The 24,588-nt window shown below is 37.6% G+C and overlaps 1 pseudogene; it reads right to left on the bottom strand.

Moving 5' to 3' along the window:
* Positions 1-278: 278 nt before the first annotated feature.
* LOC115430759 (protein FAM222A-like) overlaps positions 279-24,588 on the bottom strand; it is an 81,333-nt pseudogene continuing 57,023 nt past the window's right edge.

The raw sequence follows: 24,588 nt of genomic DNA, 5'->3' as shown, positions 1-24,588 counted from the left end.
AACGGACACCTCAGTGATCTTGAACTGGTTAAATACGACACAACTGGAAATACGTTTGGAGTTTGGAGATATTCTTTTCAATTTCATTCATTTTTGTTTGAAACTGTAAAAAATAACATGGAAATCTGAAAAATAAAATAGCAATAAATATCAAAATACATGTTAATAATGAAAATTTAAAAATGTATTCAAAATATGTTCACAGTTAAATTAAACGTACGTACTCTTGAGTTCAAGATCACACCAGTTTCAGATGTTAGTCATTTGATTGTACTTTCTTTTCTTTTCTTTTCTTCCATAAGACAATTTTGGCACAGAATTAGCTCCACAGTTATACCCAGGAAAAGTATGATAAAGACAAACAATGTCTTTAAGTTTTAAATGTAAATCAAATAAACCAAAGGGCACATGTTCCTTAAGCTTGAACACCACAGATCTGATGTTGATGCAACTGTCCAATCACACAGTGCTGGGTATGAACACATGAAATTAATGAAAATGTAAAAATATGGAACTTCATATGTGACAAAAACCATATTCACATTCATATGTGAATGATCAAATGTTTCCCCATACAGTGGCGGAGGGATTTACATCCTTTTACAGAAACTAGTGTCATATGGAGTAAAGTTCAGGCCAAACATTTAGTTAATATGAGAAAAAAAAAAAAAAGATTGGAATTAAAGAGTCAAATTTTAAAGTGATGCATCGAGTTGGGATGTTGATCTCTGCAGAGTACAGTGTATTCACCAGAAATATGAGGAGAAAAAGGTTGTTTTTTGTTTTTGTTTGAATTAACAAAACTTTTGACGTATGTTTGGCTCCATAACCTACCTTCTAAACGTCCGCTTCAACGTAGAGTGATTCCTCGAAAACTTGACCAAATTAAATCCATGACAAACCAGCAGACGACGGAACCCACTGATACCAAAGGAAAGTTTCCTCAGAAAAGAAGCAACTGTATGTCAAAAATATACAATATATTTACAAAAACTGTACCCAGAAATGCTTCCCAGATTCAAGTAGTAAAAGGGGTGACAATGATCCATGTGAAGAGTTTCCAGTTTTATCAAGGCCTGCATGTGGGATCACCTGTGAAATATATAAGAGAAAGTCAAATGTACGGAGTCTCATCTGGACCATCTGACTGTTCGGTTCATTTGGGTTGAAAACATTTACTGAACTACAGTTTGAACATGTGTATATTTGACATGAATAAAAGTACGCAGAGTTTTTTCAGTTTAAAAATCATTTTGATTCAGTGACTTCAGTAACTTTTAATAATTTTCTTTTCTAACTTGAGGCAAAAAAAAAAAAAGCCAATGTCTGCTGTCATAGTACGGGTACTAAATATGGGTGTGTCTATGTCCCCAGAGCCAATCAGATGTTCTCATTTGTCCTGTTCCAGTCAGCAGTAAGGACATGTTGTTGTCATGGACACTGTTCCATGAACTCACTCTCCTCTTTTGTCAACATAAGGGGCACCCCCCCCCACTACAGTTTACAATGGTTTGGTCCTTTGGTCACATGACACCAGCGTTGTCGGTGCCTGAAACTGTATTTTTCTAGAACGGGTCCCAGAGCGTAAACATGTCCCAGCTCTGCCCTGGTGTTGGCGTATGGATGGGACCAACACCACTGTATGGAAACCATGACAACCATAGTACCATGTGACCAGAAGAAGAAAACCCCAGACGGAACCTTCTGCACATGCTCAGTGCATTTTTCTGTGGTTTGAGTGTATCCTGCCTTAGGCTCTGTCAGTGTTTGTGTACAGCGCCACATAGAGGTGTGGACTACGTATGACACCGTTTGACCCAGTTGGACTGTTTCCACCTGGACTCATATTTATGGAAACCATACAAGTATGGACGATAAACTGTTAGAATCCACTAAAGACAAATATCAGGAGCGTAGTGGTGTGGATGTAGTCTGGGCGACTGGTCCCCTGTCCTTGTCCTGGACCTGAATAGGCCCATGTGTGATGGTTCTGTCCACAGTACTGTGTCAGCAGGGGGACAGGTTAGCAGTCTACAGAGGACAGAACCAGGACGCTGATGGGACCTGAGGGACAGACACAGGACAGAGGTAGTCCAACAGAGCTGAGGACAGAGACACTTTGAAAAAGTCAGTAAAAATTATTTGAAAATGTAAACAAACACCTGAATGATATCAAAAAGACCCAAACCTTCAGTGTAATTGCAAACGTTAACGTATTTTTCTTCCCAAATGAACAAAACTGGTCAGATTTGACTCAGTAAAATGTTGTGGTGAATTCAGATTCAGTCGCCAGCGTTAAATGAGGAGCAGAAGGCATGTCTGATGACCATTTAAAGGTAGAAAAAGGAAAACATGAACGTCCATAAGATAAACCTTGAGTTACGATTATCCTTTAGTTTTTCAGGTTCAAACACAAAACCTTCTACAAACACATGCACAGACTAAAGAGGCATGTCTCATTCTGACAGTCTTCTACAAAAGGAGTCCTGGTGTGGCAGCGCCGTCTCTTATCTGTAGACGGGGAGCTGGATGTTGGTGTGCTGGTGGTGCTCCAGCAGCAGGGGCATCCCCATGGCTTCGTACCCGCGGCCCAGCATGCGCTCTTTGATGCAGGGAGGGTGGATCTCACCGATGAGGCACTCCAGAGACTGCAGACTGCTGCTGAGCACCGCCGCGTGGCACAGGCCGGAGCTGGGCAGCCCGCACGTGAGGTTTTGGTCGGCGCTGTAGGCCTGGCTGTGTGGGGGAGGGGGAGGGGGAGGAGGGGGAGGGGGGTGGAGCTGCGGTTGGTGGCACAATGAGTGGTGGTGGCAGTGTGGGTTGCGTTGGGGAAGGGGTTGAGAGAGGGCCAGGTCTCTGGGTCTGGCTGCACATATACCCGTAGCCAACACCTGAGATGTGTAACAGTCGCTGTTGGGGGTGGACACCATGTTGTCCCAGAGGGGCGTGAAGTACGGCGCAACTGGAAAGTCGCCCGTCACGGTGGCGCAGGTCAAAGAGGAGGCGCCCCCTCGCTTCTGCCCACTCCCCACGCTGGAGGGGTGTAATCTATAGGACAGCTGTGGGGTGTACGACAGAGGCAGGCGGGTTTCAGGCGACTGTCCCACCCCGGCCTCCACCGCTCCGTGGCCCTGTACGCTGCCGTTACCTACGCCGTACATCCTCACGGCCCCCTGCTGATAGGGCGCCTGCATGTGATGGTGCTTTTGCTTCCACGTGCTGTAGTCGCCCTTGTCCAGGTACGCCGCTTTGGCCATGTCAGTGCTTTGCGTTGGTATCACCGCACCCGTGAACGCCACGCCGCTCTGGGGTGGCGCTCCGGCGACAAAGTCCGAGGAGCGGGAACGAGCCACGGCGGCCACGGCCTGCACAGACGGGCTGGCTCGGGCCTCCCCCCCCTCTCGGCTCGGGGGCCTGGCTGTGGGGGATCCTGCTCATGTGCCTCATCAGGCTTTGTACTTTGGCCAGCTCCGAGCGGGGGCCCAGACTCGGATCCCCCGAGGCCATTCCTGCGCTAGAACAAAGTGTGTCAATGGGAACGTCAGGTGGTTTACAGGAGCTGCTATGATAGGTCTTCTGTCCGTGTCTGACTCCGTTGTTCAGAGGGTTACTGTACGGGGCCACGGAGCTCTGGTTGTTCCCATGTTTAGTCCTCTTCCCCTCGCAGTTCTTCAGCACGCCTCTGACCCCCACAGAGGCTTTGACGATGGCCAGTAAGCCCTGATAACCTCCTGAGTACGGCTGGGAGTACTGGCTGTAGCGCTGGCCCGTCGTATCTAAGCCGTTCACCGTTTTGTTGAGTTGTTTGTGTTGCGGCACCCGAACATCCGACGGAAAGATTTTGATGGACAATGGGCTGCTGGCAGTTTTATGGGCAAAAGCATCCAACTCTGCAGGAGACGGGTACCGAGAAACCATGGACGCCGGCTCACCTGAAAAGGAAGAACACACACAAACAGAATGTTTAGCCTTTTCCTGTCCCGTCGATCTCAAAGCTGTTTTAAGGATTAATGGCACACATCAAACTGTCTTATAATGTGGTTTCACAAAGGGAGAGACCTCCAGCACAGTTTGAGCACTGCCAAATTCAATTAATTCAGACGTCGTGCAACCCAGAATTAGTTTACCTTGGGAAATTAAAAGAAAAGCACAGGCAAAAGGAGAAAATTGAAGAGCTAATTTTACTGCAGTGGTCCCCGATGACATTCATTTGGTGACATTTGGCCGGTGATCGTCCCCAGGAGCGGCTGAGTGGTGCCGGAACAGAAAAACTGTCGTTTTATCGATTTCTTTTCGAACCCCAGTGTCTGTGGCATAAATGGATGTTTTTCAAAGTGCTCAATAACTTTAGAAACTCATCCTACCCATGGAAAAGTAAAGGGTGTTCTAGGTTTTTCAGTGGTACCACACACAGAACGACTGATTTAGACACTGAGAAGCTTCATCCATGTGTTTGAGAAGGTGTGATGTAGATGAGCATTCATCTGGAAATCTAAAACAACTCTGTGCCACTTTCTGAATTAGAAAAAATAAAACTTCTAAACCAGTGTTTTTCAACCTTGGGGTCAGGACCCCACATGGGGTCACCTGGAATTTCTAGTAATTGATAAAAAAAATACAAATAAAACCTTACTAATATAAATCTGTGTTGAGTTGACAGAACCAATCCCAATCCACAGCAGACAAACTGAGTGTGAAACTGCAGCACTGTGGTTCTGTTTATCTGTCAAATGTTCACTGTGGTCAGTTTCAGATGCTGCAGCTCTTTCATAATTCATAGTTTGAGTTCTTGTTTGTTCAGTATTAATTGTCAGCCTTGTAAATCCAAACTGGACTAACTGTACATATCCTGACCAAGGAAAATCCAATTCTCCCTTTGTGCAGTAATCTACACCTGGCTTTACTGCCTCCGTCCAGAATAATATACATTATATAGACTAAATGTCCTCTAACATTAACCTGGATTTGAAACAGAGGATAGGAAACTATTACAGGATCAAAAACAAATTAATTTTAGCAAATAATTTAAAAAAAAAAAAAAGAAAAAGTCTCCGTTTTGAATGTCTGGGGTCGACAGAAATTTGTGATGTTAAAATGGGGTCAGGAGACAAAAAAGGTTGGAAACTACTGTCCTAAAGGTTCTGTCTGCTTTATACGGTACATTTATTCCACTTCAGACAAAGCTGATGTTAAACTGTGACTTTAATGGACCAACTGAAACTGAAACTGAGGTCTTATTTTCTGATCATTTCAAATCCAAGTTTTATTTAACCCTTTCATACCTGACGTCTACATGTGGACCCATAGTTGAACTGATGTTCCAAAGGGTTCTAAAGGTAATCTAGTCCAAACCACATGGGTTCAGTCTGTACAGAACCTCAGACATACAATGAACTAAAGGATCATCTGAGTTGGAGAATGTGGACTGATCTGGGATCTGCTAAAGTGAACCTCCTCAGACCCACACATGGGTTTATGGAGTTTCACAGTTTTATACAAAAAAAAACCCAAAATAAATAAATAAAAATAAACTGTCCACTGTAAAAGACATTCCATAAAAAATTTTAAAAATGCATCTGAAAAAACTTGCATCATGATGTTTCCAATATGAGCAATTGAATTAAAAAGCCCCAACTTGTACTTTTCTGGGTCTGAGGAGGTTCAATATCTTATTAATAAAACCATATTTAAAGAAAATATTCTAAATGCATTTCAACTTAAGCCTAATTTTGAGAAATAAACTCACTGAAAACAAAATCTAGATAAATGTTTCATAATTTATACATAAAAGGGTTAAGTTTCAAATGAACAGAAAAACAGGATTCCAAACTGAAAGAAATATTTGATGCTGAAAAACCCTTTAATATCAAAATACATTGAAATTCAGTTCAAAATTATTCATTTGAATTTCTGAATCAATCTTGGGTCATTTGCTTATAATTAAATACAGGAAAAAACATGATTTATACTGAAGCAATGCAAAACACAGAGGGTAATATTAGAATAAATGGTTATAAATCACTTCAGAAAGGTTAAATTTAGAGGAAACGATCATATGGAACTGACACTAAAGTAGCTCTGGGTCTTTATGGATTAAAAACCTGTAAAAACACACTGAGTTTCACCTCAGATGAAACATGTGCGATGATGAAGAGCGCTGTTGATTGAATAACGTGTGCAAAAGCTGATGGGACAAACTAAGATTAGATTTTACACTATTATTCAGGTAATTTCACGGCTGCTTAACTCCACACAACAAAGGGAAGGTGGGAAAGGCCGCCCATTTAAAACCCATACATCTGCTGGTGGATATTAGCGCCACCTTTCAGACTGACACTTTTACAGAATAACTGATAGACAAAGAAAAAAAAAAAGGACTGAAATTAATCTACCTCCAGCTGTAAGATGGAGGAAATCATTGGTGGCAAAACAGAACAACTCTATAATCTGCAATAAAAAAAAGGCAGAAAGATAAAAACAAAACACTTCATTTCATTTTCAATAACAAAACCAATTCCCTGTATGTTGGGAGGGGGGGCTCACTTGTTGTCCCCATATGAAATTGATTTGGGAGTCCATTTCATTTCAGGGCCTACAGTGAGCCTCCGACTGTGAAAATGATTCAATCTACAAGATCCACCTCATGAAGGAAATAAATTGGGTGTTTAAAAATGGAGGAAGGAGCTAAGGTGGACTGTTCAATCCATCCAAGCGTCTCCCAGCGGAGCGGAGGAACAGCCAGAAGCATGAATGAATTCTACTGAGAAACACAACAAAGCAGAAACAGCGCTTATTATGTAGGGCCGTGCAGCGCTGCTTTCCAAAACAATGACATCTGGGTCGCCCAAGGAGGTGTTTAGACTGTACACAACATCAGGATGGGAGCCGGGCTTTCTACAGCCTCACTGTGGAGAAAAGGACCAGAAAAACCAGCTGCAAAAACCATTCCTGCTTTTCAGATACAAGAATGAACACATGAGCCAGAGCCGGGAGGGGGGGGGGGGGGGGGGGGGTCGAACTGGAAACCTGCACATGTACATGACTGTCAGGGTCAGTAGTGACTTTTCCATCGGATACATGCACAAAACTTTACCGATATTTACTAAATGTAGAAAAAAACAGAAGTGCGTAAAGTACACTCTCAAAAATAGATGTACCAGCTTGTACTTAAAAGGGTACAAATGCTTGTCACTGGGGGTGTTTTTTTTTTGAGAGACAGTTCTGTACCCTTTCGAAATGGTCCATTTTTGTACCTTAAGTACTTTACATGGAAAGAAAACTCTCATATAGTTGATAATGCCATGATGTTTAAAGTTTGAACAGGTGGCCTAATTGAGAAAAAAAAAACAAACAAAAAAAAAAACGGCATAGGCAAGACATGGAGGTGTGAATGAAAACTTGATAAAATAGAGATTATGGCAATAATCAGAGGTTCTAATAAGCTAAATAAATTATTAGGTTATTATCATTGAGCTAATTGGGCTATTAAATTAAAACACAAATTATTATTAAATATAATATAGAGTAATTACAGTATGATACATAATAAATAATGTGCTAAGCCTAATGTTTAACTATAATTAGGCCTACTGTTCAGTTCTCCCAGCCTACAGCCTATTCTCATGGTCTACACACATTTTGTAATGCTGCAGGGTACCTTATAGTACGCATTTGTACTTTACATAACTTTGGACCCTTTTTCATAGTCTAAAGGTGCAATTCTGGCCTCCTAAAGACCAATATTGTACTTTTGCGAGAACATTCTTAAAAAATTTACTTATAGGTACATAAATGTTCTGATCTTGTACCTCTATTTTTGAGAGTGTAGGGGTGTATATTGGCAAGAGTCTAGCGATACGCTACAAATCACAATACTAGGATCACGATACAATACATCACAATATATCATGATACTGTTAAAAAGGCAAGTTTTTGTTTGTTTGTTTGTTTCTTTTTTTTAATGATTATTTCCTTGAAAAATTGAATTACACCAGAAATATGCACAAATACTAAACACATTTTTATTTGATCAGAACCAGATCTAATGCTATATCACAAAATGTTCCTGTGTTCAAACTTAAATTATGTTTTACAAACGTTACAGTTTAAGATCCTGTTCAAATGTTCATATTCTATTAGTTCAGAACTAACATCAGAACATTATTTTTGTGCAGTCCCACCAAAGGAACTACCATCTGCCTCTCAGGCAGTAAAAAGTGCTTTTAGGATGCTTCAAATAACCATTATTTAATAAAACAGTGTTAAATAATAATAAATAAAACCTAAACAATAAAGAAAAACAAAAAACAAAAATGAACCTCCACCATATCTGCATTTGAATAAATACCTAAAAATATCGATATAGTACTTTTTAATATCTATACAGTATTGTGAAATGAAATATCGCGATATATTGCAGAACCGATATTTTCTTACACCCCTAGAGTGAAGTCGTTTTTTTCCATTAAATCACAAATGTGATGATCTGTTTATTTCAGCGGTTCCCAGCCTTTTTTGGCTCGAGACCCCGTTTCAACATCACAAATTTCTGGTGACCCCAGACATTCAAAATGGAAAATTTTTTTGCTAAAATTAATTTGTTTTTGATCATGTAATAGTTTGCTATACTATGTTGTAAATAAACATTAATTTTAGACAACATTTAATCTATATCACAGGTGTCAAACATGCGGCCCTGAGGCCAAAACCGACCCGCCAAAGGGTCTAATCCGGCCCCTCGGATGAATTTGTGAAATGCAAATATTATAATGAAGATGTTAACAATCAAGGACGTGAAAATAATTTTAGGCTAATTCAATCTGAAGTGGATCAGACCAGTAAAATACAACCATAACAACCGAAAAACAATGAAAAACGCAAATTTTTGTCTTTTAGTTTAGTGTAAAAAAAAAAAGTTAAAGTACACAAAAATGTTTATATTTACAGACTATACTTTTACAAAAAATGTGAATAACCTGAACAAATATGAACAATATGAAATGTCTTAAGAGACTATGCAGAATTTTACCAATATTCTGCCTCTTACCAAATATTTTGTGTATTTGTAAATCCACCGTGATCTGTAAGTTGTGATGTACATGTATAAATGATAAACTGAGGCGTAATATTGTTAAAGTTGCACTTATTTTTCTTAAGAATTTTCAGGTTGTTCATATTTACCTCCGCCAAGGAGGTTATGTTTTTGCCAGGGTTTGTTTGTTTGTCTGTCTGTTTGTCTGTCCGTTAGTGTGCAACATAACTCAAAAAGTTATGGACAGATTTTGATGAAATTTTCAGGGTTTGTTGGAAATGGGATAAGGAAGAAATGATTAAATTTTGGTGGTGATCGGGGGTGGGGGGGCCCACGGGGGGGCCCATTTCCAACAAACCCTGAAAATGTCATCAAAATCTGTCCATAACTTTTTGAGTTATGTTGCACACTAACGGACAGACAAACAGACAGACAAACAAACAAACAAACAAACCCTGGCAAAAACATAACCTCCTTGGCGTGGGGGGGGGCCCACAGGGGGGGCCACTGATCAGCCTTGGCGGAGGTCTGCGCTCTCCGAGTGCTTCTAGTTGTTCATGTTATGTTCAAGCACAGTTCATAGATGTAAACATTTTCACTATGGAATTTTGCTATTTTCACTCAAAAACATAGAGAAAACTTTGGTGTTGACATTATTTATGACTTGTTAACCTATTATTTATATTATTTTACTGGTCCGGCCCACTTTAGATCATATTAGGCTGAATGTGGCCCCTGAACTAAAATGACTTTGACACCCCTGGTCTATATCATGTATATTATTGTGGACGGAGGCAGTAAATCCAGGTGTAGATTACTGCACAAAGTGAGAATTTGATTTTCCTTGGTCAGGATATGTACAGTCAGTCCATCTAGGATTTACAAGGCTGACAATTAATACTGAACAAACAAGAACTCAAACTATGAATTATGAAAGAGCTGCAGCATCTGAAACCGACCACAATGAACATTTGACAGATAAACAGAACCACAGTGCTGCAGTTTCAGAATCACAGTTCGTCATGTCTGTTATGTGTTGTGATTGTGTCTCTCAACTCACCATATATTATTCATTAGTAAGTTTTATTTTTATTTTTATCAATTACTAGAAATTTCAGGCAACCCTATTTGAATTCCAGGCGACCCCATGTGGGGTCTGGAGCCCAAGGTTGAAAAACACCGGTTTATTTATTATTGTGAGATGACACGAGAAGTCATTCCATAAACATGAACGTAAATATGGTGTTGATTGACAGATATATTCATCTTCAGGAGGGAACGGCGGAGTTTATGTTTTAACAGGGTTTGTCTGTTTGTTTATTTGTCTGTTGGCAAGATAACTCAAAAAGTCATGGAAGGATTTTGAGGAAATTTTCAGGAAATGTTGATACTGGCACAAGGAATACACGATTAAATTTTGGTGGTGATGGGGGGGGGGGGGGGGGGGGGGGGGGGGGGGGTGATCTGCCTTGGTGGAGGTCTGCGCTCTCCGAGTGCTTTTCTAGTTATTATATATTATTCTTCTATTCCATCCTAAATTCTAAAATGATTTGTTTCCTGGAACATACATGTTTCTTTTTAAACTCTTCTTCTTCTCTTGTTGTAATGTCCGTCAATATCCAGTTTTTTTTAATTTTATTTTATTCATATGACTCTAGTTGTGGAAAAAGGTCTTTCCATTACAGTTTTGTGTGATATATGATTTGTACTACACCTGAAAAACCACCTCTTGCCAGTGCAAAAACTTTTAATTGAAAAACAAGATTTTTAGCGAAATTGACATTTTTCTATTAGATTATATTTACGCAATTTGAGGGTCAATGGAAAAGACACTAGTGTCAGATCAGGATTTATTTCCAGTTGAAAGTAAGAGTTGAAGAAACCAGACTGTTATTTGAAGTTTGGATTAAAAAAAAAAAAAAAAAAAAAAAAAAAAAGGACAATAAGATGAATATACAACAGCGTATTAAGACCACAAAGGAAAAATAAAAACACTGGTCGCTACGAGAATAAAGTCATAATATTATGAGAATTATTCTGAGAATAAAGTTGTAGTTTTTTTTTTCCCCCAATATTTTTATAGGTATTTAAGTTTTATATTGAAAGGTAAACAAAGTAAATAATAATATACATAAAGAACATGAATCAAAACAACACAAACACTAATACACACACCCATGATGATCTGCCTTGGACGTCTGTGCTCTCCGAGTGCTTTTCTAGCTTTTCATATATTCTGTTGATACGAAGCTAAAGGATAGACTGTCATGTGTAGAAGGGGTGGGACTAAATAAGTTCTACTTCCTCCCACCCCTTTTTGAATATGCAAATTAAGTCATACTTTGTTTTCATGTACATATTTTTGTTTGTTTGTTTTCTTATAGTCTGTTTCATTTCTAAGGACTAGATAGGATTATTTTGTTTTGCTGCATATTGAAAATGTATTTATTTATTTATTTGACAGGGACAATGCAGTCAAACATATTTACAAATTTGCAGCTGATGTGATTCATATAGAGTTTAAAGCTAGTGCTAATTCTAAACTCCAGTCCCTGGTTGGGCTCTTCCACAACATTGCAGTACAATATAAAATATATATAATTCAATATGGTCATACCATACAATTCGATAATCCACTGTTGCATTTATATATGAGGCATTCATTGACTCACTCAGTCTCCCACACAATATACACAATATTTGTTTGCAAATAAACTAAACAAACTAAACTAAACGGCTAAAATTTACTTAGGGGGTCAAATGAGTGGCCATTTTTGTCAAAAAAAAAAAAAAAAAAAGTTGTAAGAAATACATAGAACTGTGTTGAAATAATGCTAATACATTTGTGCACAGACTACTGATATTATTTGACAGTGGAAGCTCTATTTTCAGAAATATTGGATTTTGAATAGCACGTGTATGTGAAAGCTTTTGCTGGTGGACAGACGTGACATTACCCATGATGCTCTGGTCAGTACCAGTACTTTATTAGTAATAAACTTATAGACTTACTATTGCTAATTCTCCTCTTATTCATAAATGTTAGTATTGTGGATCTAAAACAATAACAGCTGACACAAAAACACTAAATGTGGCAGTGGACGGATGTGACATGGTTGTTACAGATCCCATCATACTGATGCTCAGCAGCCATGTCACCGTTTACACAAATGATCCCTGTGCAAAAACTAGGATCAGAATTATTTATTGTATAGTTTATCATCATACTAAAGAGGAAATAACAATATAGAATTGTTATTTCTTGATAAAAATGCTTATTATTAGAAAACTGTTGAATTCAAAAGTGACGTGTGACATTCTTAATGTATGTATTGGTGTAACATAAGCAGGATGGATCAGCACCATACTCCATATTGAACCTGTAAAAATAAAACATGTGATATGTAGGATAGAATCTGTAAGAAAAACTGGGGAATCTAAAGGAATAGAATATTTGTTTTTCAGGTAAATTCAGTTCAAATATAACTTGGCCATTTGTGACATGAAAATATAGCATTAATTGTGATGAAATTGGACATTTTTGAGCTGAAAACATAGTTCATATGACCATCAACATGTTGAACAGAACTGAAATCCTGTAAATTTGCATAACTTGCATTTACCAACAAAGTGTTCCTTTGGGGATTCACTTATATTGATTTCTTATCCACAAAGACAGAAATAAGACCTCTAAGCAAATTTTAGCCGTAAACTAAACTAAACTACAGATCCAACAGATATCTAAAAAGAGCTGAAACTAAACAGAGATATGTCAGCAGAACTAATCTCAGATGAGCATTTTGACCGTTTGTTGTTTCGTTTATAAAATGTCAGCGTTGAACCCTGCGTGGTGCGGCTGACTGGCCGTTCCACAAACACTTGAAACCCTTTGAATGCTAACACGTCTTTGCAGGGTGTCTGATATTGTTAGTCCAGAGATTACAGCCCTGTCAGAGCCATGGAGACACAACACAGCTGCACTTCCCACTGCGGCGGCCTTGATGTGGTGCTATGGTAACCTCATTAGCACGCAGGCCGAGCCCACTCTGCATTTGGACATTCATCAGTTGAAGACCACTACTGTGCGACAGGAGCACTCAGGGACATCATTTTAGCTGATGCTGACGGAAAGCTGACAACGGCCACGATAAAACGCAGATCAAAATGGCAGAGCTTGAATTAAAGCTGCTTTAATGTTCTGAGCGGAGGGAACGGCGTCGACCCTCAGAGCTTTAATGCTAATCAGTGGCGTTAAGTGACAGAGCGCAGCACGTCAGGTTTACTAAAGCCAAGCAGCAGCCGCACAAGTATCTGGATTCAAATAAACACAGGACTGAAAGAGCTGAGGTCTGCTCTGATGGAGGGAACATGGTTCAGAACAGTGGAGGAGGTTTAGATCCACCAGCACCACAAGACTGAGGAGACCACATACTGGAGAAACACTGGTGAAAAGAAGCCAAATATACTCTACATTAGAAAAGCCAGTGTGTGTGTGTGTGTGTGTGTGTGTGTGTGTGTGTGTGCGTGTGTGTGTCCGTACTAGGGTTGGGAATCTTAGTTTTAACCTCCTAAGACCCAGAAAATGTCAGCAAAGTCCAAGCTTTTTAAGTTTTTTATTAAATAAGTGCCTATATTGGAAACATCATGATGCAACAGTTTTTTCAGATGCAGTTTTTAAAATTTTTATGGAATGTCCTTTGGGGTGGACAGTTTTCTTTTCTTTACCTCCACCAGGAGGTATTGTGATCACTTTGCTTTGTGTGTTTGTTTGTTTCATTGTTAGCAACATCACAGGAAAACTATTCCAACCATCTTTACCAAATCTTCCCCACAGATAGGCCTAGGCCCTGGGATGAACCCATTAAATTTTGGGCCAAATAGGCCAAAGTTCAAGGTCACAGCAAGGTCACCAAATCTACAATTTTCCTATCTCTCATCATTGAGCAATTTTCGAAAATTCACAAAAAATTCAAAACTACTCCGATTAGCCTCCAATTTGATTCACTCGTAGATTGTAACAATATCTTGTATCTGGCACACAATTGTCCGCATCCACTGTGGAAAGTGGACTCTGTGGACATTTACATTTAACACTGAAAATCCCATTTACCACACATTTTTCATTATAACTCAACAAATATTGATTGGAATTGAATATAATTTGACATACACATGACTGGTACCAAGCTTCAACTTTGTACGAAATATCGTTCCGCTCCATTTCTCTTCCATTACGCTCTGTTGACTTTTGTTATTTTTTTATTACCATGTTTGACCGCAGTTTTTCTGCTGTATGGAACAACCTTGAAACTGTTTAATTTGCAAAGAAATAGTCGATCCACACATGCACACCGTTCAGGGTGCTTGGCGGAGGTTTGCGTTCTCTGAACACTTGTTTTTATTTTGTATAAAGTCGTGAAACTCTTGTCCACAAATGTGGACAGAAAAAAGATAAGGTAAAGATGGTTGGAACAGTTTTCTCGTAAAGTTGCTAACAAACACACAAACAAACAAACACACAAACAAACACACACACAAAGCAAAGTGATCACAATACCTCCTGGCAGAGGTAATGAACTGACAAAGGGTTTAATGCAGTTGTTTTTCAGCATCAACTACCCCCCCCCCCCCCCCCCCCCCCCCCCCATGTTGGAATGTTTCCTGAAAGCAAGAAAAGAAACGTAAAAAAAAAACACACACACACACACAAATGAAGGCAGTTTTTCCAACCCTATTCCTTATTATCAGGCTACAGTTTTTATATTCACTTGTATATTTGGTTCTTTTGTACCTGATCCATTTGAAGTGAAGCACGAAACCATTTATGAGGCTGTAAATGGATGGTTGTTGTTTTTTTCCACCTTTCATATAAAACCTGAGTTTCCATAGTTTTAGTTTTAGGACATGTATGGTTCCTTTAATCAGCCTACAGCGCCTTCAGGAGATAATATTCCTCCTGCTGCTCTTCCAGTAGGTCTGCATTAATATGGCCTTCACTCTGAGCAGACGGCAGGCGCATTAAACACTGTTGTTCATAGAGTTTATACAAACCCAGAGTGTTTCTAAGCTCATTAAGGCTTATCTCTGTGGTTACCGACCTGGGGAGGGGGTCCCCTGGGGGGTCACCAGATAAACTGGCAGATCTACCCAAACACAATATTATGTTTTCCTGACTTCTCCCTTATCTTTTTTTTCCTTTTGAAAGTGTGAGAATGTTTTACCTGACTAAGGCTGTAAAAAGTACTAAAATAAAACTGAAAAAGGGGGGTTTTGTTTTGTAGGTTCCAGCTCACACACACATGGACGACCTCATAGAACAGGTCACATACAGCAGGAAGTATGAGCGCTAATGTCACCATGACAACACACGTTTATGTCCAAAAATTAACATGATAAATACACTGGACAGACAGAAGCAGCACATGCCATATTTGACTGGACCCCCTTTGGTTCTGAGTCCAGGAGACGTTCACTGTCACATCTGTTTGACCACACAATGCTGATGTCATGTCCCAAGAAGGTTCAGAATATTTTTTCCATCCATAGTTTTATACTGAAATAAAACTTTCTAGTTGTGAAATATGAACTGATGACAAATGCTAAGATGTCCAACACAGACCCACAGATACCACTCAAACCTTTACTGACCTATTATAGCAAATTTAGTGAAAATACTGAAGAGTTTTGGGGTTTCACACTGGAAATACTGGATAATATGAACCTTTTTGGTTAAAAATAAATAAACTAGAAAAGCACTCGGAGAGCGCAGACATCCACCAAGGCAGATCAGCCCCCCCCAACACCACCAAAATGTAACAGTTTGTTCCTTGAATGAGTGAATGAATGAATGAATGAATGAACGAGTGACTGAAAGAATGACTGAATGAATGAGTGACTAGATGAATGAATGATTGACTGAATAAGTGAGTGAATGGATGAATTTCTATTTCTTTTTATTTAGTTTTTGCACATCATAAAACAGGGGAAAAAAAACAAAAGAACAACATTCAAACAAGTAACATTATTGTGCAGGAGAAGTTTAGAAGCCAAAAAAGGCTTATATGAATACCTTCCCAAAAATGAATAATATGCAAGAAAAAAAGAAAAAAGAATTAAAAATACAATATAACTGAATTAATAAACTAAAGTAAAAATATAAAAAAAATGCAAATCATATTACAAATCATCAAATGATATACAGCCTTACATTTTTTCATGAATTAAAGTCCTTTTCAGATGCTTTTTAAACAATGATGAAGTAGATGTTGATTGAAGTTCCGGTTGTAGATTATTCCACAGATCTGGTCCATGATATTTTAGAGAATACTGACTGGCAGAAGTTCGGCAGTACGGAAGATAAAATTCGCTTGAATACCGTGTAGAATAGTTGTGAATAACTGAAGACAACATAAAGAAATTCTGAAAAACTTTGGGAATAATATGAGTTAAGTGAACATATTTGTACATGAAGACACAGGTCTGGTAAACGTTCACATCAAAAACTGAGAGAAGTTCGAATTTTTTGAAAAGAGGAGCCGATGAGTCAAGTCTCTTAGAAAAGCTGATCATTCTTAAAAATTTCTTTTGAATTAGGAGAATCTTATTGAGATACGTGGGACAGGTTGCCGCCCAAACAGTATTGCAATAAATAATGTAAGGATAAATTAAGCAATAATAAAAAGTCAAGAAACAAGAATGATTTATCAATGAACGGACTCTGTTCAAAATGCCAACTGACTTCATGATTTTTTTACAGACAAGATCAAAATGGGATTTCCAACTCAATTTTTCATCTACAATAACACCTAATAATTTAATGTAAGTAACCTGGGTTATTTCAAAGTTATCTATGAATATTTTATTGTTTTCCTTTTTATACCTCTTATTTTTGTTACAAAATATGATAAAATTAGATTTTTAGGTATTGAGAGAGAGTTTAGTGATCTTAAAACATCTAGAAATTGACGACAGTTCTTCATTTGCTTCTCTAATCAATGTATTGAAATTTTCATGTGATATAACCAAACGTGTCGTCAGCAAACAAAAGAGGCAAGACATTTTTCATACCATAGGGAGATCATTGAGGTAGATCAAAAAAAAAGGAGAGGCCCAAGAATCGAACCATTGAATGACTAAATGAATGAATGAATGATGCTTTTAGTGTCCACCTACAGGGTTACATGTAGACATTTCTCTGTTTTCAATCCAAAGCACATTAATTGTTCTTCACTGGAACCACTTCACCTACAGGGTGGGGAAGCAAAATTTACAATATTTTGAGGCAGGGATTGAAAGACAGTGTATGACCAATTAGTTTATTCAAAGTCATGAGAATTTATTTGCCACAAGAAAATGGACATAATAGAAAATGTTTTTATTCTATGTGTCCTCCTTCTTTCTCAATAACTGCCTTCACACGCTTCCTGAAACATGCGCAAGTGTTCTTCAAATATTCGGGTGACAACTTCTCCCATTCTTCTTTAATAGTATCTTCCAGACTTTCTCGTAATAGTTTTGCTCATAGTCATTCTCTTCTTTCCATTATAAACAGTCTTTATGGACACTCCAACTATTTTTGAAATCTCCTTTGGTGTGACGAGTGCATTCAGCAAATCACACACTCTTTGACGTTTGCTTTCCTGATTATTCATATGGGCAAAAGTTTCTGAAAAGGTATGGATAATAGTGTTAGGTATGATTATGACATCAATATATGTTTGGTTTCAAAACAACTGACATAGTGCCTGCTGAGAAAAAACAACTAAATGTTCATTGTAAATTTTGCTTCCCCACCCTGTACATTCGGAAGTCTTCTTTACAAGAGTCCACAGGTTTAATGAACAACAACAACGGTCTGCCGGCCTGAATTTAAGACAAGTAATCAAAACAAACACAAGGCTGTTGACATGACAACGGCCAAACGGCAGCTCTGCGCTGTCAGGTAAGGAAACGGCACAGAGATAATTAGCCGTCTGACCTTAAGCGCTTCATCAGGCTGAACCTGCCGACTGCAGCCTGTTCCACCGCTCTGAACAGAACCTCCAGGAACCCTCAGCTGGGCTTCACTTTGGGTACCACCACCCCTCCACATCTGTCCTGTCTTGGTTTTGGACAGAAGAGTGATTTACAGAGGCTTAAAAAAAAGGTTTGTTTCGGCCTGATCACGATCAAAGTGTACAAGTATATCTGCATCAGTTATTAACCCTTTCATGGATAGTGGTCACTCCAGTGGACAGTTCTTCTCCAGCTGTTCTCTTGTATATTCATGGGTTTTGTTGTTTTAGTTCCATATCAGCCAACACAGTGGACACTAATGCACCATCCCATTCACTGACATTCAAACCATGACTATAACTTTGCTGTTTTTGATAAACCTGATCTGCAGCGACAAGTTTGAGTGTAAATCAATTGCAAATAAAAATTGGGAATATGATGAAATGCGAAAAAAAAAAACCCAAAAAACATCAGTTTAGCTGCAATAAAAATGTTTTGATTTTGTATATCACTTTCTGATATTCAAAAATTAAACACATGGTGTCCAGCGAAGTGGACATTTTTGGAACTCCACAAAAAATTATGAAGGTACATTTGTTTCTGTATTGCTTTAACCAAAAAAATTTTTTTTTTCAATTAAAAAAAAATTTCACTTCAAGCAAGGGAAAAAAAGTGTTCAAATGCAATTTTTTGGATCGGATTTTTTTTTCATTCAAACACTTTTTTAATTGAATTTTTTTTTAAGTTAAATTGATAAAGAAACAAATCTACCTTCGTAAAAAAAACACAGGTTTATTAAAAAAAAAATCAATTGGAATGTTTTTTCATGCCTAAAGAAGAATAAAAACTCTCAGGAAAAAAATCTTGACTAAGGTTCTCATAATTCATGCATGAAAGGGTTAATCAGTATTTCAAAAAGATACCCCCAAAACCATTCCCAAAATGTTTCTTTGGCCATCTTATTACTAGACCTCACAATCCTCCAAATTTGAAGAAAATCGGATAAAAACTGATAAAATGGCGACCCAATGAGCGTGAAAACGTGCGCAATTTTACTGCTATAAGAGAGCAAAATTATTGTTCATAATGTTTTGTAACACAATAAATAATTACTACTCAACTCCTGCGTCTTTTTTATTACAAAATACACACATCACATTGCTTTTCATTTATTGATCATTTTTGTTGAACAGCTGTTTGATTATCAATTCTTATTTTCAGTATTAAGACGATCAACCATTTTGCTCTGAAAACCCTTCTTTTACAGCCCTTTAATTGTAATAATAGAATGGGAACCTGTTGTTTAAGTATTATTATGACTAAATATGCACAACTAGACAGATTTTGGTATGCTCCCTGGCTGCAGAAAATTTGGTAACAATCCGTGTGTTTCCATGACAACTTTTATTCCTGGTTTAATCTGATTAAAGGTTAGATCCTATTTCAGATGCCCATGTAAACAGTTCATTCCAGTTGAAAAAGAAAAGTTCGGGTTTAAATTTAAACCCGAATAAAGTCACTGGTTTAATCCACTTTTGAATCCAGTCTAAATTATTCCTCGGACATGTAAACCCTTTATTCCGTTTGGACTTTATTCCTTCCATTCTGCACATGCTCGTTGTCTTGTCCTGTTGCGATGACGCACACATTCTGCGCTGGCAGAAGAATATTCACTGCAGTCTAGTCAACCCAAACCGTTCCAGTGGGCTATTCTGATGGGATCTACCAGCCTGGAAAACCCTGGAGGAAGAGTTCACCACCTGTTTTTTATTCATTCATTTGTCATGCACTAATGAGTACCATAAGTGGGTAAATCAGTTTGCACTGCAGTGCTCACGTTGCCTTGTTCTTGCAGCCCTTCCGTTAGCTTAGCTTAGCCTAGCTTAGCATAATGGCTTCATTCCTATGGTCAGATGTAGCCAGGCTTTTATAGGTGATTCGTAGTATTTTATGAGTGATTCTGTGAAATTCATTTCTCCCTAATCATTCCTTTAGTCCGGTGGGGTCAATATGATCACAAATTGAGGCTCAAATCATGGCCATGTGACTTACTGCAGTAATAAAATCTTGGGAAATAAAAACTAATGCAAAGCTAAAACGCTAAAGCAAAGCTAATTTAGCGCATGCATCCCTTCCAACAAAAAGATTTTCCAACTTCCGTCAACACAACAGTCCCAAGATTGTATGAGTGCAGTAAGTCGCAGATCTAAAGAAATAATTAGGGAGAATCGGATTTCAGAAAATCACTTACAAAAGACAACAAATCACCTTTAAAAAACTGGCTACATGTGACCATGGAAATGCAGTGACTATGCTAAGCTAAGCTAACAGAAGGGCTGTGAGAACAAGGCAACGTGAGCACTGCAGCGCAAACCCTTTGGCTCACTGATCTACCTCATTAATACCTCATGTAAACCTTTATTCGGGTTTAACATTTCCATGTAAACAGAAGAGAAAATACTTTAGCTGCAAATTAATTTCTTCTGGAAAAATAAATCAGATTTAAAAAACATCATGTAACCGTACTCAGTATAACAAACCAATGTTTACATCGAACCGCATGTTTTCAATGGCGCGTTGTTCACCAAAATTCATGTAGTGTCCGTACACCAATATACTTCCATCAATAATATGGTGTATATGCCTTATAGATATATTGTTATAACTTGTTTACAAATGTTTATTTCCTCCTGTACCAGGAAGACTTAGTTCCAGATCTAACACAGATGCGACCATGTGGTAAGCCAGATTTCCATTCCAATCTTGTAGAGTCCGTACACCAAGTAGTGTCTGTACACCATATTCAAAATACGTGGGTCTAATTTTATTGTTTCTGTCGATATATGGAATTTTTCAGCACGCATGCTTTGGACACGACATCTATGCAATAAACAATGCATGATTCTCCTGAGTGCTGAAACATTTGTATATCTTTGTAGGCATTAAATATGGAGGCTGTTAGGCTGGAGTGTCCGTACACCCAATAATTTCTGATTTGACAGGGGTACAAGCCTGCGAAATTTTTAGTAGACACCATAATACAAAACAAGAAAAGCACTCAGAGAGCGCAGACCTCCGCCAAGAGAGATCTGCCCCCCCCACCCCCCATTTTGTTCATTATTTTCTTCATTTTTCTTCATTTTGTTTTTATATTTTCTTCATTTTGTTCATTATTTTCTTCATTTTTCTCCTTTTTTATATTTTCTTCATTTTTGTTCATTTTGTTCATTTTTTTCTTCATTTTGTTTCATATTCATTTTTGTTCATTTTGTTCAGTATTTTCTTCATTTTTGTTCATTTTGTTTTTATATTTTCTTCATTATTTTCTTAATTTTTCTTCATTGTGTTTTTATATTCATTTTTGTTAATTTTGTTCAATATTTATATTTTCTTAATTTTTATGCATTTTGTTCGTTATTTCCTTCATTTGTGTTCATTTAATTTTTTATATTTTCTTCATTTTTGTGCATTTTGTTCATTATTTTCTTTATTTGTGTTCATTTAATTTCTGTATTTTCGTCATTTTTGTGCATTTCTTTTTTTTCCTTCTTTTGTGTTCATTTAATTTTTGTACTTTTGTCATTTTTGTGCATTTCTTTTTTTTCCTTCATTTGTGTTCATTTAATTTTTGTACTTTTGTCATTTTTGTGCACTTTGCTCACTTTTTTTCCTACATTTGTGTTCATTTAATTTTTGTATTTTCGTCATTTTTGTGCATTTTGTTCATTTTTTTTCCCTTCATTTGTGTGCACTTAATTTTTGTATTTTCATAATTTTTGTGCATTTTGTTCATTTCTTCCTTCATTTGTGTTCATGATGTGAGTCCACTCCTCCTTCTGATTGGACCAACACCCCCCCCCCCCCCAATCACCACCAAAATTTAATCATTTCTTCCTTGTGCCAGTATCAACATTTGCTGAAAATTTCATGAAAACCCGTCCATAACTTTTGGAGTTATCTTGCCAACAAACAAACAAACACGCACACAAAGCAAAGTGATCACAATACCTTCTGGCGGAGGTAAAAATTTTGGACTTTAAAGAGAAATATCAGACAAATAAAATGGCTTGTCTGATTTTTTGGTAGAGCATTATTATTTTTTATCTATATGTGCACCATTTCTGGTACCCTTGATTGTGATCAGGCCGTTTTTGCTTCTCTTCTCCTGATGGCTGTGACGTCGGGTGCATTTCAAACCCCACACTGATAGACTGAAGGCTCCCAGTATTGGGGTTTGAATGTGCGCTCAGTCGGACGAGGCTGTGCACATTAAATATGCTGCTCCAGCGCCGCGGCACCACGCTGAGTGAAACTGGCACACTTTCAGAGGAAACACCTAATCCTGATTTCCTCTTTCCACGCAGGAGACATGCAAGCAAAGAAAACAGTGGGGGGGTGACAAGCCAATCATAAACTCCCAATCACCAGTGGGTTTATTTTAGGAGGTGGGTTTGCATCTGTGTGTTTGGGGACTTAAAGGAACCGCTTCAGGAACACCAGGAACAGGACTCATCTGAGGTTCATATACTGCAGGGCTCTCAAACCTGCCAAATGCGGCCCGCCAAAGGTTCCAATCCGGCCCGTGGGATGAATTTGAATTCCACAGTCAAGGCTGTCGAAGTCATTTTAGTTCAGGTTCCACAGACAGACCAATATGATGTCAAGTAAAATAATAGCATAATAATCCCCCCAAAAATAATGACCATGTTTTGTTCTCAGTTGGATGTGAAAAAAATATTACATTATGCTAATAAACTTAAAATTTTTGTAGGTTTTAGTGCAAAAAATAACATGAAATTATGAAAATATTCATATTTACAAACTATCCTGTAACAATAAAATGTGAATAAACTGAACAAATATGAACAATCTGAAATGTCTAAAAAAAAAAAGTTTAAAAAATTAAGTCTAATTTTAACAATTTTCTGCCTGTTATAAAGTGTTTAGAGTTTTTGTAGACTGTAAAAAAACAAAACAAAACTGTAATTTAACAGAATTTTCACTGTTTATTTTACAGATTTTTCCTGTATTTTTAAGATACAGGAAAATATTAATGAAACGACAAAAATAGACTGTGATTTTACATGTCAAATGTAAAATAACATGAAAAAACTGTAACTGTGAATAACCATAAAATTTCAATTTTTTAAAATAATTTGTTTCTTTTTTCACAGAAAAATACAGTTAAAAAAGATTTGCAAATGTTTCATAATTTCACAAATATTTATTTTCTATTTATGAGATTAAACTGTTAATTTAAAGTTTAATGATGTAAAAAAAATAAATAAATAAAACAAGATAAAAATTACTGACACTTAACCGTAAAAGAAGTATTTGTTCTGTAAATTTAACCAGACTTGTTTGTTAATTGACAAATATCTTGTGCAATTACGGGAGGTTTCACAACAAAAATGTTGAATAAGTGTATTTTTGTGAATGTATAACATGTATAAGCACTGATAAACTGTCCAAATACAGTTTTTATCAATGGATTGTACAACTTAGTCTCATTGAAAATTTTATTTATTTATCTATTTATTTATTTATTTATTTATTTATTTATATGTAATTTGATTGTTTTAATACATGTAAATATTCTTTATTAAACATTAAAAAGTCAAAAAAATATGCAAAATGTCATGTAAAGTTAGGGCAAAAAACTGTATTTTAATTATGGAAAATTACTGTATTTTTATGAGATGGTTATTTTCCGTTATTTTACAGTATTTTTCTGGCACCCCTGCTGCCGGAATATTACCGTTTTTTTACTGTTTTTTTTTTTTTTTTTTTTTTTTTTTTTACAGTGTAGATCCAATCCATAATGCACATGCAGAAATGATAAATTGAGGCATAACACTGTTAAAATTGCACTTATTTTTCTTAAGAAGTTTCAGTTTTTTCAGGTTATTCACGTCTCTTTTGTTCGGATAGTTTATAAAAGTAAGTATTTGCATAATTTAATGGGATTTTTTGCACTAAAACAAAGACAAAAATTTGGAGTTGTCATAATTTATAGGTTATCCTGCTATTATTTTACTGGTCCGGCCCACTGCAGATCAAACTGGACTGAATGTGGCCCCTGAAAGAAAATGAGTTTGAGACCCCTGATATACTGGGTATTTAACGCAGTAAATATGGCCTTTCATAACCCAGACCCCCACCCCCCCACCCCCATACAATCCCATCACTTTAAACAGGCTAATCTTTTCCCCGTGGTCACACTCGAAGCTACTACCCCCACCCCCAAAGATTAGAGCAGAGGCCTCATTGTTTTCAAGCAGTTTGAGTTAATCACTAATTTATGGGCAAAACAAGCCCGAGAGGCAAAGACTGAAACCAGGAGCCGACCCAGAACTGCAGCTGTCAACAGTTCCACACACAGGGAGGACACAAGGAAGCCATTAGCACTGACCACTGGGTACCACTCCACCACATACCACTCACATTCAGGAAGTAATCCTCACCAAAATCCACACGTTTTAGCTGAAGTGATGGGTAAGCCCCCCCCCCCACACACACACACACACACACACACACACACACCACCACCACCAAAAAAAAAG

The sequence above is a fragment of the Sphaeramia orbicularis genome, chromosome 12 (assembly GCF_902148855.1).
Source record: "Sphaeramia orbicularis chromosome 12, fSphaOr1.1, whole genome shotgun sequence".
Lineage (NCBI taxonomy): Eukaryota > Metazoa > Chordata > Actinopteri > Kurtiformes > Apogonidae > Sphaeramia > Sphaeramia orbicularis.
The sequence above is the reverse complement of the archived record's forward strand: the minus strand, read 5'-3'. Positions and strand labels throughout refer to the sequence as shown.